At 36.5% G+C, this 15,509-nt stretch overlaps 1 long non-coding RNA gene across 1 annotated transcript; it reads left to right on the forward strand.

The window, feature by feature from the left end:
• Nucleotides 1–6,111: 6,111 nt before the first annotated feature.
• LOC121950898 lies at nt 6,112–11,548 on the forward strand. The gene is made up of 5 exons (XR_006106361.1): nt 6,112–6,196; nt 6,285–6,374; nt 6,477–6,692; nt 10,141–10,281; nt 10,462–11,548. It is a non-coding gene; the product is annotated as an uncharacterized LOC121950898 (long non-coding RNA).
• Nucleotides 11,549–15,509: the final 3,961 nt, after the last annotated feature.

Consider the following 15,509-nt stretch of genomic DNA (forward strand, 5'->3'; position numbering starts at 1 on the left):
ATAGATTTTAACTACTTTGACTTTATTTACAAAACAAAATCATTATTATTAAATGCATCATGCGCAGCAATACCTTTTTAATATTTCAATTTTCAGGAGGATCTGCCTATTGATCGTATCTTACCACATAGTCAGTTGTGCCTGGAATAGTACACCTCCATAGCTATGCACACTAGACCTCTTTACCATCTCAGTGGCTCATCCCAAAGTCGGGGAGCAGTGATTGGACACCACAATTCTTGATTAGACAGCAAGGCTCTTGACCCCTCCAGGAGAGTGATCTTGACACGCAATAGAAAAACTCAGTGGAGCCACTCGGGCACATGACGTTCAAGTTTAAGTTTCTTTATTGTTGTATTATAACAGCAACAAGACAGCCTTTTCTCTCTCTGTCACCGTGGTCTAAATCACAGCAGTGGTGTCTCAGAACTGTCTCTCTCTCAATCTCTTTAACTCTGATTTGTGATCGCAAAGATACTTGATCACCTCGTTTCTGGCAGGGGTGATTAGTAGGAACAGCCTACCTCAACTAAGTGTCTGTGCTCTGTTAATGATAACACTTTATTTGGATTGTCCATCTACAGATAGCTTATGGAGTATTTGTAGCATGACATCTCACATTTCAGCTGTATCACTTTATTCTGTAGATGTTTGACAGATTATCTATAGAGTGTATGTGACAATTTATGGACATACTATCATACTTAGAAAGTAGAAGGTAGATAAATGAAATTACAATTAGCCTTGATCTTGCTACATCTTTGGAGTTGAAGGATGAGTATTCTCCCAATAATTTAAATATGTATTGAATTGTCACATATACTCTGTAGATAAACATCCAAATACAAAGCGAAACAGGTGAATTGTGGAATCACAACTAATAATCAATTGAAATGTTACAAATACTCTCTCAACTATCTGTAGATGGGCCAGCCAAACAACCTGTTACTGTTTGGACATTTGACTTGGTCATGGAATGTCCATAATAAACTGCTTTTGCAAGATGAGGTAGTAATTTATCTAATAAACTTTAGGCGTTATATTGGCAGTCAACTATTGCGACTATATATCTTGGACAACCCATGGGTAAGAAGCCCAGCTTGCCGCTTGGATCCAGGCGTTTCCTGCAATCCACCTAGTGGGCCGATTTTGGTAAAGAGAACTGCCACTGTGAGATGAACTGAATCTGAACAGAAGCAGCCCTTGAAGGTTTGGTTAGTCCCAAAGATCAGAGGGACGGCTGCTTCTGTGGTCATGTACACAATAACTAGAAAAGGACCTTAAGTTTGCCTCAAAGATGTTCTGGAAAAGTGTTGTAAGACTCAGGAAGGGAAGACAGGGCTTTTTCCAGGTTGGTCTTTGCAGGGCAGAGGGGTTTGTGCCTGGGGGTACTTTTAGATGGCTGATGGAAAACTTTTTGAATCTACAAAACTTGACCAGAAAATCTGTTGTGCAGGAGGCAGAGGACTAAAGAGAAGCCTTGCCCATTTCTCCACAGTAGATAATAAGATGTTAAAAAAGCTTTTCAAGAGCAAGGCACCACTGGTGGATGAGATTAGCCCTAAAGGCAGTGGAGTTTTTGGGCTGTCTGCAGTGGCAGGCGTCTTCATGGCTGTTTTTATGTGGCTATTGGAGAGTGGCAGAAAAAGTGATGGTTGCCATTTTCAACAGGCTGTGGGGAAAAAATGTGCTTATATTATATCACACTGCTCAGCCTCCAAAGGGACTCCAGAGGCTCCAGCTGCTGGGCATCTGGTTCAGGAGGAGCAATACACATGCCAATCCTAGTCATAGAACAGTGGATCAGGAGTCAAAGGAGTTTACAGTTGCACATGTATTTTGTGGACTTTGAGGCTCATGACTGTGTTCCCCGGGTGTCCTATGGCAAGGATATGGGCTGCTGGGACCACTGACACCAGCCTATAACTGGATAAGGGCTGCTGTCTGCAATAAGTCACACACATCATCGGGTATTGCCTTGTCATCTGTTCTGTTTGTGATATTCATAGATACAGCCAACAAGTGGAATGTGTCCAGACTTGTGATCTCAGGATTACATCCCTGATGTTTGCTGGTTATAATTCCATTGGCCCTACCAATATGCATTTGATTGCGGCCTTTGATGCTCTGAGGCCATAATACTCTGCCAGATGACCGTAAACACCACACTTCAGGTTGGTATTAAGTGCCACAAATTCTACAGAATTCTGACAGGGTCATGAACAACAGATATTTTGTTTTAACAAGTGTCCTTGTTAACATATGACTCAGCTAAGTGTATTGTGGTTGCTCATAGTGATGGCAGCTGTTGAAAAAACAAACAGAACATGTAGATGTCCTTGTAAAAACCTTCAGTTTTCCTGTAATCAGTTTTAAATACATACTCATCTGTATTTATCAACTCTGCCAACTATTTATGTAAGTTACCACTGGTAACCAAAGACACATTTGGCTGAAAGTGCCCAGTTAACTACTAAAACTTGTTAAATGGCCTCTTTGGCTGCAACCTATTAAACAAGTCGTCCACCACTGGACAAAGGACACAATTGGAGCGACCTCAAGCTCATCAGGTAGAGTGTGGGCCCCCATGTTTGCGCCCCTGAGGCTTCTGCAGCGGTCCAGGTACAACATATATAATAGTGCTTGGTAGCAAACAGCTTCATCTCATTGGACTGATTTGTTAGTCCATTTAAAGGTCTTCATGACCCTGCATATCGTCTGCGAATGCTGTTTCTGCGAAAGCCTTTCCATCCCAACCTATATGTGGTTTAGTCATGGTCTGTTTTTTAAGCACTCTAGAGGATCTTTATTTTTAAGTTAATGCTTACTGGGAGGTTATTTGCAATATGTTATGTATCACTGCACTATAGATAATCTCCAAAAGCAAAGCCACACCAAGTAAATTTTAAATTCAAAGTTGCTTGAGCAAAAGTTGTTTAATATCACAAATTCCTCTGCCCCTATAACTGTATTATCTCGGTGAGAGCATTAAATATCATCAGCAGGTGCTAATTGGCTGTCAGATCACTCCTTCCTCCATGATAGCAGGATTAAATGGTTTGGTGGTACCTGTAAATGAACACGTGTCATTACAACATGCTAAGCTTAGCCAGGCATTTGGTTTAATGTATGTACTGTAGGCTGGTCACGCTACATGTGGTTGGAATCCTGTCAGCAACAGCTATAGACAATGACAGCTCTGTCATGACATCATGCATGCTACGGACCCATGTAAAAACAGCTGACACAGATGGACTTAAGAGGAATACATAAGAGCGGTGAAAGCCGAGATGTTTCTACAGACAGATTCTATCACACATCAGCTGTTAAAGAGCATTTGTTTCAAACATAAACACAAGTTACATTTATGTTAGCTGCAGTACCTCTGAAGTGACCACCACTTAAATACTACATAACCTCAGACATTCCTGGTTATATTAGTAAACTCTAGAACCTACTTTTCTCTCCTATACATATCTTAATTTAACATTTTGTTTCTACATTAAAAGCTTCATTCCCTATTTCCTAGCTCCCTTCATTGCTATTTTACATCCATCCACCAGATGTTCTTGGACTTTACCTCCTTTCCTCATCACCTGACTGCCCCACCCACCTGCTCACCTGTCCCCCCTTCACTCATCAGTCCTCCACATAGTTTACCAGTCCATTTCATTCAACCCTTGTCAGTTCATTCTAGTTGCTTTTTGCATTGTGCTTTTGTATTTGAGAAAACTCAAAGCACAAATGTGAACACAATCCATCAGTTGTAAAGAAACATTCATGTATCTGATTCAAGATGCTGGTACTTGCTTATCACGGTGTGAACATCGCAGACCCATCCATCCATCAAGTCCGTCCATTAGGTTGCCAATCCGCTCGCCACTCCCTTACTATGAAGGGGGGCCCAGCTACTACTCTACAAAGACACATTCTACTAGTTGGCTAATAGCTTGAAGATCTCCAATAAACACAATGCATACTTTTTCTTATATTTAATAAAGATTCATAATTTTGTAAAAACTGCAACAAAACACAAAATGGCAAACATAAATATATCACAATGCAATGAAATGTAACCAATACACAGTACAAAGGCACAATGTAAGACTTAAACTGCTCAAAACAGAAAATACTGATTCACAGAGCAAGAAGTGCTAATTACCAGCCTACAGCCGTGTTAGCTCTTAGTTAACTCACTTTTTAAATTTTCAGAAAAACAAAAACAAAGCAACTGCATATGGTATCTAAAAAATGATAAACAAAATAGTCACAGAAAAACAATATGTAAGGCAACAACTCCGATGATAAATTGCAGCAGGAGACAGTCACATGTTGTTTTCTACCTTAACTCACAAACCTTCCCTGCTCTAATGGTGCTTACACACCAAAAGCAGAGCAAATTTTTCACAGAGACGTCAAATTTGCTTCACCGGATGCAAATGAGCGCATGATGCTGTGTTGTAAAAGCCATTCAGTGATGAGATTTGAATGAGATTCTCCTGAAAAGTGAGTGAAGCCATAGGCCTGAATGGTAAATTCTGGAAATATGAGTGACATGTGTAAGCTATTTGTTGAGTTTCTTCTCAGCAAAATTCTTTGAGTAATTTAAGCTGTTTTTTGTATTGTGGAAGTTAAACAATAGGAGGAGTAAAGCGGTAAGGTTGTTGCTGTCTCGGTTCACACCGGCTCAGAGCACAGAGCCTCTTTGTTTACCACGTTCACGTCACTTGTACTTTATTACACACCAACTTAACATGTTAGTGTTAGCTGCCTTTCCCAGTTATTACGCAGAGCTGTTTGCACATCAGCTTAAGATGAATATTTGGCTTTTGCTAAATACACTAAAAGATATTCTAGCAGCTATAGTAGTGTTAGTAACGCAGGGGTTATCAATGTTAACATACCATAAGACTGCTATTGAATGACCAGTAGGGGGCACTGCAGTATACAGTATAACATTTTATTGAACCCCTTTACATGCACTTACACACCACATATAACCAAAAATGGCGCCAGACAGGAATGTCTTTTTGTGATCAGTGCAGCTACAGGTGGCCTAAAGATATATAGTGAGACATGGTTACCATTATAGTCACAAGTAATCCTGCAATATTAGAATCTAGATCCACCAATAAAAGCTTGGATAGTGTAGGTTGGGCATTAGTTTTTTACAACTCAACATTAAGGGAATCAACTCTTGGCTGCATACTGTCACCAGTTGCTTATTCATCCCACCACACTGATTGTGTAGAAAAACTAATAAGTTTAGCTAGTTTAAGCCCTATTGTTTGTTTTGTGCAACCTCAGATGTCAATGCTTGTTTGTTTTTTGCTTTTTGCAGTCTGTTTTTCTTTACCACAGCAAAGTCTTTGTATCCAAATGTAATAATCCTTGGTACATTTTTTCCCTGTCTTCTCTCCATTGTCAAATCTAACATTTCTTTGTACATACATTCAGATTTGCTTAATTTCAGTTGATTTACAGCATACTCTTAAATAACAGCATTTTTTAATCTTTCAGCTTTGGGAGGGTATTAAGCCATTTTAGTCAAAAACCTAAAGACACAAGGCTATGGATCAATAAATATTCATTATAAATATCATAAGTTGCAAATTAAACACCTTCCAAACAATGCCAAAGAATCACTGTTTTTGTTCTAGAAATAACAATAAATGACATGTCCATGCTCTCAGGAAATAACAGATTGAAACTAAAGAACAGTGGTTAGCAGAGGGTATGTATGCAATTATAGCTCCTTCTGTTTAAGTAAATGTATAGTCTGTGGATTATACATTAAACCAAGTAAAATCAAAGTAAATTCCATGTCCACTACTAGACAGTGATTTCTCTATCCAAAGAAGCTGCACTCACACACCATTGTTCTCATCATTTTGGTATTAAGCACGTGTGCAGTTTATTAATACACTGGGTGTGAGGGATATTAATAAAGCTTTTGTTTGAAACCTTGCCTGACCCCGCTGTCTTCCGCTGGATGACAGACCACACAAACTGTGTTGGAGATTGTTTACTGGCTGCAACCATCAGTGGCATTATCAGCCTGATAGCAGCAGAGGAGATAAGGTCTCACTCTTACTAGAACTGACCTGAACCATGCACAGAAGAGACAGTCATGAGGGGAAAATAACCACCACGGCTAGACAAACAGCTTGATACGAGTGTTTTTCCTGTTTACTATGTCAGTTATAATTTGCCTTATATTTTTATATTTTAGAAACTGAAGGTTTTGTGTTAATGTACTCAGTATTTTTATTTTTTTATTACAGGTTTTAGCTTCGGAGGTGTCCCCATGAACCAATGGTTTCAGTCATCGTACGAGGAAGTTGCTTTTATATTGCGAGAGGTTTAACTGCGACGTATGTGACAGTCCCCGATCTATTCAGCACTGATTGCAATACAGTAATACACACTCACTGCATTCTGAACTGAACTTAGACATATTTTTTGTCTTTTGATAGGGGTGAAGCCAAGGCCTCCTGCATGTCCATCACATGCCCTTCCTCGTTGGCTCTCTGTTTTGGAACATTTTCAGCAGCGGGCAGAGCAGATCAGGCAGGCAGCTGTTTGTGTTTTCAGTCAGTGGAGGATTAGAGGTGTGATCCCACAGCTGACAGTGCCTCCGGGTGCCTGGACGCCACACAGACAGGCCTTTTAATGGCTCTACACTGGGAGGGGTGAGCATGTGTTACTACATACTCCTTCATTTTACTGATATCACAAGTCAAATGGAAAGTACCAAAGCAAAGAACAATAGTAGAAGACAAAGATCCAAAATACTCTATGGGTCCAAGTTATTTGCAGTTGTATTTGCATGATGAACAGAGAGTTGATGCAAGACAGCAGAGAAAGCTTAGGATGAGCTACAGTAGGTGGGTTTGCATTTCAGTTTTGCACAAAACATAAGCAATGTTTTCCAAATGTCTATAAAACACAATTGCAAGATGGCTGTGTTTCCATTGAGTGATGTTCTGCAACTTCTCATCTGGTGATAACCTTTCAAGAAGTATATTGATGGATGTTTCAAACCCTTAACAGCTTTATTGCTATTGTAGCCACTGCACTAGCCGTCATTATTCCCAGTTGATAGCGACATGAGCATGTAATGCAAGCAATAATGGAAAGGCAAGCTCCTTATACATTTCACAGAGGAACTGCGGATTGAAAACTTCTGGGTGATTAGCTCAACTTTACGTCAAGTTATGTGATGCAATAACAGCTCTTGTAGCTCCTGCTGCATCATGAGAGCCAGTTCCTACTGACAAGCACATAGCCATAGCATCATGTGACCTAGAAAAGCCAAAAACAGTGTTTCCATTGCAGTTTTGCAAAATATAACTTTTTCAGATCACCTGAAATACCACCTCATGAGCGTGAAAACTTTTTTTTTTTTTTTTTTTGGCAATAAATTGGAGGTTTTCCGAAATTGACATGTTTCCATTAGGTGTATTTTATATTTGCAATTTCAATTTGCACAATTTGAGGGTTAATGGAAACCCACCTAGTGAGTGAACTCAGTTTTTTTTAACTTCATCAAACACAGAAACACACAAAAATACAGAGCTGGATCAAGACACAAACCCGACCCTCTCCCAAACTCCGATCAAAGGATAGAGACAGGCAGTGCTGATCAAATATAATTTCTTTCTATTTCTCGCCTTAAATGTTTTCAGAAACATGTTGTAGTGTACTGTTTTAATGTAATAGTGAGTTTTTGAGCAAAAAGTGGTTGCCACACTGCTTCCTGCTCAGTGAAAACAGAGGCTGAAAAAACGGTGATAAAACTCACCAGCGCTGATCAAATATAAACCAAAACTCTGTTACTGAATTGCCTGTTTCTCCCTAAAATGTTTTCAGAAATATGTTTTAGCTTAACTGTAATACAAGATTGTTGTTACCAGCTGGCCGCCATTGTGTCATACGGATGAGTTTGCATTATGTTACCCATTAGCGGGAGCATTTATTTGTCTTGTGTGGCGCAGTGCATTCTTAAAGTTGTAGATTTTCTACCTCTTCAGCAAAAGAAAATGCTGCAGTCCTTTTTCCTCAGTTTTCTCTGGTCATGTCGCACCAATTTAAAAAGCATTTGCGTCTTTTTACTGCATATACAGCCTAGTTTTATAAAAAGACCATCTTTCCAGCAGGGAAATACTTTTAAGTGTGTGAAAAAAATGACAGTGTGGGAGCTTTAAAGTCTGGAACGCGAATCAGCATATTATTTATTCTAAGTTTGATGCTCCTTTTTAGTGTCATTGTATTATTGCAGCAGTGTTCAATGCGACTGATATCAGGGGATGGTAGATGAAGGGCACATCATCTGAATGATGTGTAATCCTTTAAGTCCTGTACCATTCTTGTACTAGCTAGAATCAGCACGAGCATTGTTTTGTATTTCCTTTGGGAAACATGGTGGCCATGTATAATGCTGGATATCCTCCAGCATCAAGGCATCATTCTGCAGGTATTTATTGTACCCTGTGATGTCAGTTGAATGTCCTTCAAACATTAACATCTACCATCAGCATGTACAGTTGTTAGTCTGAAGTTTGACCTCAGGGTGGTGCCGCTGGACACTTACCACACCAGGCAAACATTTTCCAGTTGTCAGTTGGTGCCATAAAGAGCTCCAGTCATCACCAGTTTTGGCATAGGTCAAAGCCATGCTATTTGGTACAACCATGACTTTAACCCTTAGGGACTGTTTGGTGCATTTTACATGCTTTTATTCTTCAAAAATACATTTTGGCAAGACTGTTTTTGTTTAATATTGGATTTCCAGCTCAGCTCCTACAATAAGGCTAAAAAACAAAATTGTTACATTCAGACTGTTAAGTGCAAAAAATGCACCATTGAAGCCCATTCAAACCGCAGTTTTTTATCCATCAGCCATCAAAGCATAAAAGACGAATTGTATTATTTATGGGTGTCATTTTGGGCTTTTGCCTTGGAATTTGTAATTTTTTTTTTCTACCTGCTGGCATCATTTTTTACATTTGGCATATGGAGAAAATACTATTTCCACTTGATGCGCTGTCACAATCAATGTTGCTGCAAATCATTGACATATCCTAAACTGTGATCACTCATGTAAAATGTCATAACACAGTATGATATTTTTCTTTAAAAAATCATAATATGTCATAAAAAAGTCATAATATAGTATGATATGAAATATAGCATGGCAAATCATAGTATATTATGTCATAAAAAATGTATGGTATCGCATGATATGAAATATCAGGGAATATTATGACAAAAATAAATAAATTATATCCCAAAAAGTCATAGCCTTGTATGTCATGAAGAAATGTCATCAAAAATGTAATAGTATAGTATGTCATTCAAATTATGTCATAAAAAGTCATAAAATAGTATGGTGCTTTATAAAATGGTATAACATATCATTTTAAAAAATCATTGTAAAGTAATTCATAAAAACCATTTTCCATTTAAAAAAAGGTCATAATATAGTATACCTAAAAAAGTAGTATAATAAAAACATATATAAAAATGTTATATTTGACTAGAAAATATTATTTAAAATGTTAATCTCTCATGAAATGAAGAAAGGAAAAATGTAGTGTAGTATGCCATAAAAATCATAATTAAGTATATTTTTAAAAAATCATAATATAGTGTAATATAAAAAAAGTATATAGTATGTCAGTAAGATTTCATAAAAAATGTCAAAGTATAGTATGCCATAAAAATCATAATTTAGTATGATATAAATAAATCATAATATAGTATGTCATTAAGATTTCATAAAAAATGTCAAAGTAATAGTATGCCGTAAAAATCACAGTTCAGTATGTCAGACTATACTACACTATGATGTTTTTTGTATATCATACTAAACTATCCTTTATTTTATGGCATATTATACCATGATTTTTTATGACATACTGTGATTTTAGATGACGTACTATGCCATAATCTTTTATGATATACTATAATATGGCTTTTTGTTTTTATTTATTTTTCATTTAACGACATATTAACATTTTTATTACATTTCGTGGTCATTCTAGGCTATGACAGAATTTATGAGATACAAAATTCTGACCTTTTTTTTTTTTATCTTGAACTTTTCTCCTCACGCATGTTTATTTTGTGTGTGAGAAGTTGGTTCTGTGATCATCATCAGGAGGAGACACTCTTCACCTGGATCAGATCTTAGAATTGTGGAAGGAGAAGAACAGCAGCTTCTGCTCGTGTCTCATCTTGGTGCTCGACTGTGATAACTCATTTCCCGGGATGAAGGAGGTAAGTATGGTGGCCCTGAGGGTCAAAACACTACTACATTTCTCATACCATTTCAGAAAAACAAAACATGTTATATTTGTTTTAGGAAATGTTGTGTTTTGGGAACGTGTTAGTGGTTTCATAAATGTTTTAGTGTTTTGGGAAATGTAGTTATTTCTCAAATGTTGTGTTTTGTGACAGACGTGGAGCTGCAGGACCTGCCACAGCTGGGAGACTCACCTCCCAGTGAGTGTCTTAAAACTGCAACTCAAACAGTGACATCTGCTGGTTGCAGAGGGGCAGGGCAGTTTCTAACACCCATGGCATCACCAAACATTGGAGCCACTACACTCTGCACCTGCCGACAGGAAGTGATAACAGCAACCACTGGAACATGTTCTTCTCTCAGGTGACCTGCCCAGTGGTTCAGCTGGTGCAGTTAGTGCTTTGGTCTGAACATGCTGTGGCATCTGCCTGTGATCTCTTAAGAGAGTCAAACACAACAGGATTCCACCAGCGATACTGAACACCAGCCAATACCTCAAACTGGTCACATTATATAAATATGAGCAAAATCTATTTTAGAGCATATTTCTTGGACTCTAAAAATAAAAAAATCATTACATTTTGTAAAAATCCAAGCTGTGCTTTTTACTGTTATCACCAAAGAACATCCAGCTTCCTCTGCTGTTCTAATAAACCAAATTGGCCACGACAACAGCAGCGCATGTAGATGCAGCAGCCTGTCGCGCCTCAAATCTTTGCTACTTTTTTGCTATATTTTTCTATTTTTCGGACTCCATGGCCCCTTCTGCTGAAGCACGACTTTTCTACGAGAGAAGCATCTTTCAAAGTTGTTTGGGGTTTGGACTGAATGCAGCAGACTGTGAGAGAATCCACGCCAATGGCATATGGCGAGCGGCCAGTCAGACCAGAGTAGAGAAACGAAACCGAAAGCGCCAAACGAAGAGAGAATGTGATGAATTTTGGTGTAAATCTAATTTTAGGCAGTCTGGAGCATTTTCTCATGCCCTAAATATTACATTGTTTTTGTATTTTGATTGTGCAGTGATTCCTCTGTACTACACTATGCATTTTAGGCTCGAATTGTGTTCAGTGCACTGCTTTCTGTTCATTGTAACAGCATTTTGTAATTCTTTTAGGGGTGATTTTTTGAATCATCCAACTGCTTCAGGGAGACCAGAAAGAGTTTTGATAAACATTATGTACTGATAAATGCACTGCACACAGACATGTATGCAAACTGCAGTATTTATGTGATAATAAATCCCAGGAATTAAATGCATCATGTGATGAGATATTTTGTCTTCCCAGGGTTTCTTACAGTTTCCTGGGGATGTGAAAGACTTTTCAGTTGAAAGTTGGATGAAACTATGCAGTAAGGGAGAAGTGTGATTTCACACTTCAAATCAAGAATCATGGATGCTCCTAATTGGATCAATTCTGGCATAAGCAAAATTAAAGAGGTTATTCCATGTGTCGAAAAAAAAGTTAAATGCCTATTACATATATTATATTAACAATATCATACTATGATGTTTTTCCTGATTTTTGGTTGACATACTGTCTTATTTTGACTGACATACTATACTAAGACATTTTTATGATATTTTGATGGGCACAGAATACTATGACACTCTCATGTTTTGGACGACATACTATACTATGACATATTAATAATTTTTCGGACGACATATAACGTTTTTATGATTTTTTTGGACTATACATAGATATTTTTAGAAGTTTTTTATAGGACATACTATACGATGACATTTTTATGAATTTGTGAATGAAATGCAATGGTCAATGGTGCAATGGATTTTTTCATGGTTTTTTGGAACACATACTACACTTTGACATTTTTTAATTTGGGGGGGACAACATACTATACGACAGGATACTAGACACATTTTAATAATTTTTCATCGTTATATTTAACGATATAAATGATAACATTTCTATGATTTTTGGAGCTACATAATGAATTATAGCATTTCTATGATTATTTGAGTAACATACTTTTATACTATTTATGCTAATATGACATTTTTATGAATTTTCGGACATTTTATGCATTTTTTGATGACAATATACTATGATATTTTTATTCCATTTTGGACGAAATACTATACCATAAAGTTTTTATCCAATTTTGGACAACATAGTATACTATAACCTTTTTAATATGTTTTCGTCAGGTTACGTTTTTATTGAGTTTTCGATGACATTCTTTACAGGAGCATTTTTTTATAACATTTTTGATGACATACTATGAACTATACCACTATACTACTATAAATTAATGTATAATGACGTTTTTGTGCCATTTTGGACGACAACCCACAAAATATCGTCGGATGACATACTGTACTATGACATTTTTATGCCATTTTAGACAATGATAGTATTACCATTTTGAAGAACATACTATGACATTTTTGTTTTTGTTTTCATACATTTTCAAACAACATACTATGAATTGTTGCATTTTTGGTTAACATACTATACTAGGAAGTTTTAATGAATTTTTGACAACATATTATACAATGACCTTATTATGCCATCTTTGAAGACATACTATATTATGACATTTTTATGCATTTTTATACTATACTATGATACGCAAATCACAACGACATACCAACACATTAAGACATAGTATACTATGATGTTTTTATGTATTTTTGGACTGCATACTGTAGTATAATGTTTTGTATGCCATTTTGGACAACATACTATACTATGACTTTTTTTTTTACATTTTTGACAACTTACTGTACTATGACGTTTTTATGCCATTTTGGATGAAGTACTATAGTATGAGGTTTTTATGCATTTTCAGACAGCATGCTATACTATGACATTTATATTAATTTTTAGATGACATGACGTTTTTATGTCATTTTGGCCATCATACTACTCGTCATTGTATAGCATGTCCTCTAAAATGGCACAAAGAAGTCATATGTGGTCCAAAAATGCATAAAAACGTCATAGTATAGTATGTTGTCCAAACTGGCATAAAAACATCATAGTAAAGCACGTCATCCAAAATGGAACAAAACCTTCATAGCATAGTATATAATCTAAAATGGTGTAAAACGCCATAGTATAGAATGTTGTTCAAAAATGCTTTAAAATGTCGTAGTATAGTATGTCGTCCAAAAATGCATAAAAACATCTCAGTATAGTATGTCATCCAAAAATGCATAAAACTTCATAGTATAGTACGTTGTCCAAAATGGCATAAAAACACTTTGGATGACATACTATACTATGACATTTGTATAATAAAAACATAAATAACAATAATACATTTTATTCGCAGGGCTCTTTTCACAATTCTCAAAGACAATAAAACATAGACAAAAACAAAATCAATTTAAGCTAGTTAAACGTACAAAATCAGTAAAGGCAAGACAGCTAAGCATAAAATGTGCACAAATCAAATATTAAAAGCAGATTTAAAAAGGTGGGATTTGAATGGTTGGAGGTTAGTCCTGGAGGGGTTTAGGGTGTGACTTCCAGAAGGTGGGTGCAGCAGCCTAAAAGGTTCTGTTCCCCCAGATCTGGTGCTTGGTCCTGTGTGGGGTGGAGAGGAGGTTGGCATCTGAAAAGCTTAGAAGTACAGGGAGTGTATGGGTTGAACAGGTCAGCGTGTCGTGGGGAAGAGATTGTGGAGGACTTTATAGGTGAGGAGGCGCAGTTTCAATTGGTAAGCAATGAGGAACCAGTAGAAATTTTGCATTTTCTGACAACACACTAAACTATGACGTTTTTATGCCATTTTGGACGACGAACTATACTATGTAGTTATTGGTTGTCTTTTCAACATGCTATATTTTGATGTTTTTGGCCATTTTTTTCATCATACTATATCATGGCATGTCTCAACATGCTATGCTAAGTGGTTTTCAGCTGTTTTTTGGACATGTCATTTTATGACAGTTTTCGACATACAATACTACTGTATGTCATTTTCGGTCAGTTTTTCAACATGCTATGATTTGATGTTTTTGGTCATATTTTTGACATACTATACGATGATGTGCCTTGATTACCTATACCAAGTGGTTTTCAGTTGTTTTTTTGGACGTCATTATCAAATATAGCATGTAAAAAAACGGACCAAAAACAACATATTTGAAAAGTGTGAAAATAAGACATCTCTAAACAAAAGCTGAAAACCAATTAGTTTAGTATGTGAAGACATGCCATAGTATGCTATGATAAAAACAGCCGAAAACATCAAAATATAGAATGTTGAAAAAAAAGCCAGAAAACGACATAGAATAGTATTTCGATAAATGACAAAAAATTACATGTCCAAAAAACAGCTGAAAACCACCTAACATAGCATGTCGAGCTACACCGTACTATAGTATGATGAAAAAGCAGCCAAAAACATCAAAATATAGCATGTTGAAAAATTGACCAATGACAACATAGTATAGTATGTGGAAAAATCAACCAATTATGACATAGTATAGTATGTCGAAAAATGTCAAAATATGACGTGTAAAAAACAGCTGAAAACCACTTAAAAAGGTATGTAGAGACAGGCCATAGTATAGTATGATGAAAAAACGGCCAAAACATCAAAATATAGCATGTTGAAAAATCGAACAAAGACGACATAGTATTGTATGTCGAAAAATCTCATAATATGACATGTCTAATAAACAGCTGAAAAGCACTTAAAAAGGTATGTAGAGACAGGCCATAGTACAGTATGATGAAAAAAAAAACGGCCGTAAACATCAAAATATAGCATGTTGAAAAATCGACCAAAGATGCCATAGTGTTGTATGTCGAAAAATATCAAAATATGACATGTCCAAAAAACAGCTGAAAACCACCTAACATAGGATGTCGAGTTCCACCGTACTATAGTATGATGAAAAAGCAGCCAAAAACATCAAAATATAGCATGTTGAAAAATCGACCAAAGACGCCATAGTATAGTATGTCGAAAAAATATCAAAATATGACATGTCCAAAAAACAGCTAAAAAAACACTTAAAAAGGTATGTAGAGACAGGCCATAGTATAGTATGATGAAAAAACGGCAAAAAACATCAAAATATAGCATGTCGAAAAATCGCACAAAGACGACATAGTATTGTATGTCTAAAAATCTCTTAATATGACATATCTTATAAACAGCTGAAAAAACACTTAAAAAGGTATGTAGAGACAGGCCATAGTATAGTATGATGAAAAAAACG

This window comes from Plectropomus leopardus, chromosome 12 (genome assembly GCF_008729295.1).
Source record: "Plectropomus leopardus isolate mb chromosome 12, YSFRI_Pleo_2.0, whole genome shotgun sequence".
NCBI classification, from domain to species: Eukaryota; Metazoa; Chordata; class Actinopteri; order Perciformes; family Serranidae; genus Plectropomus; species Plectropomus leopardus.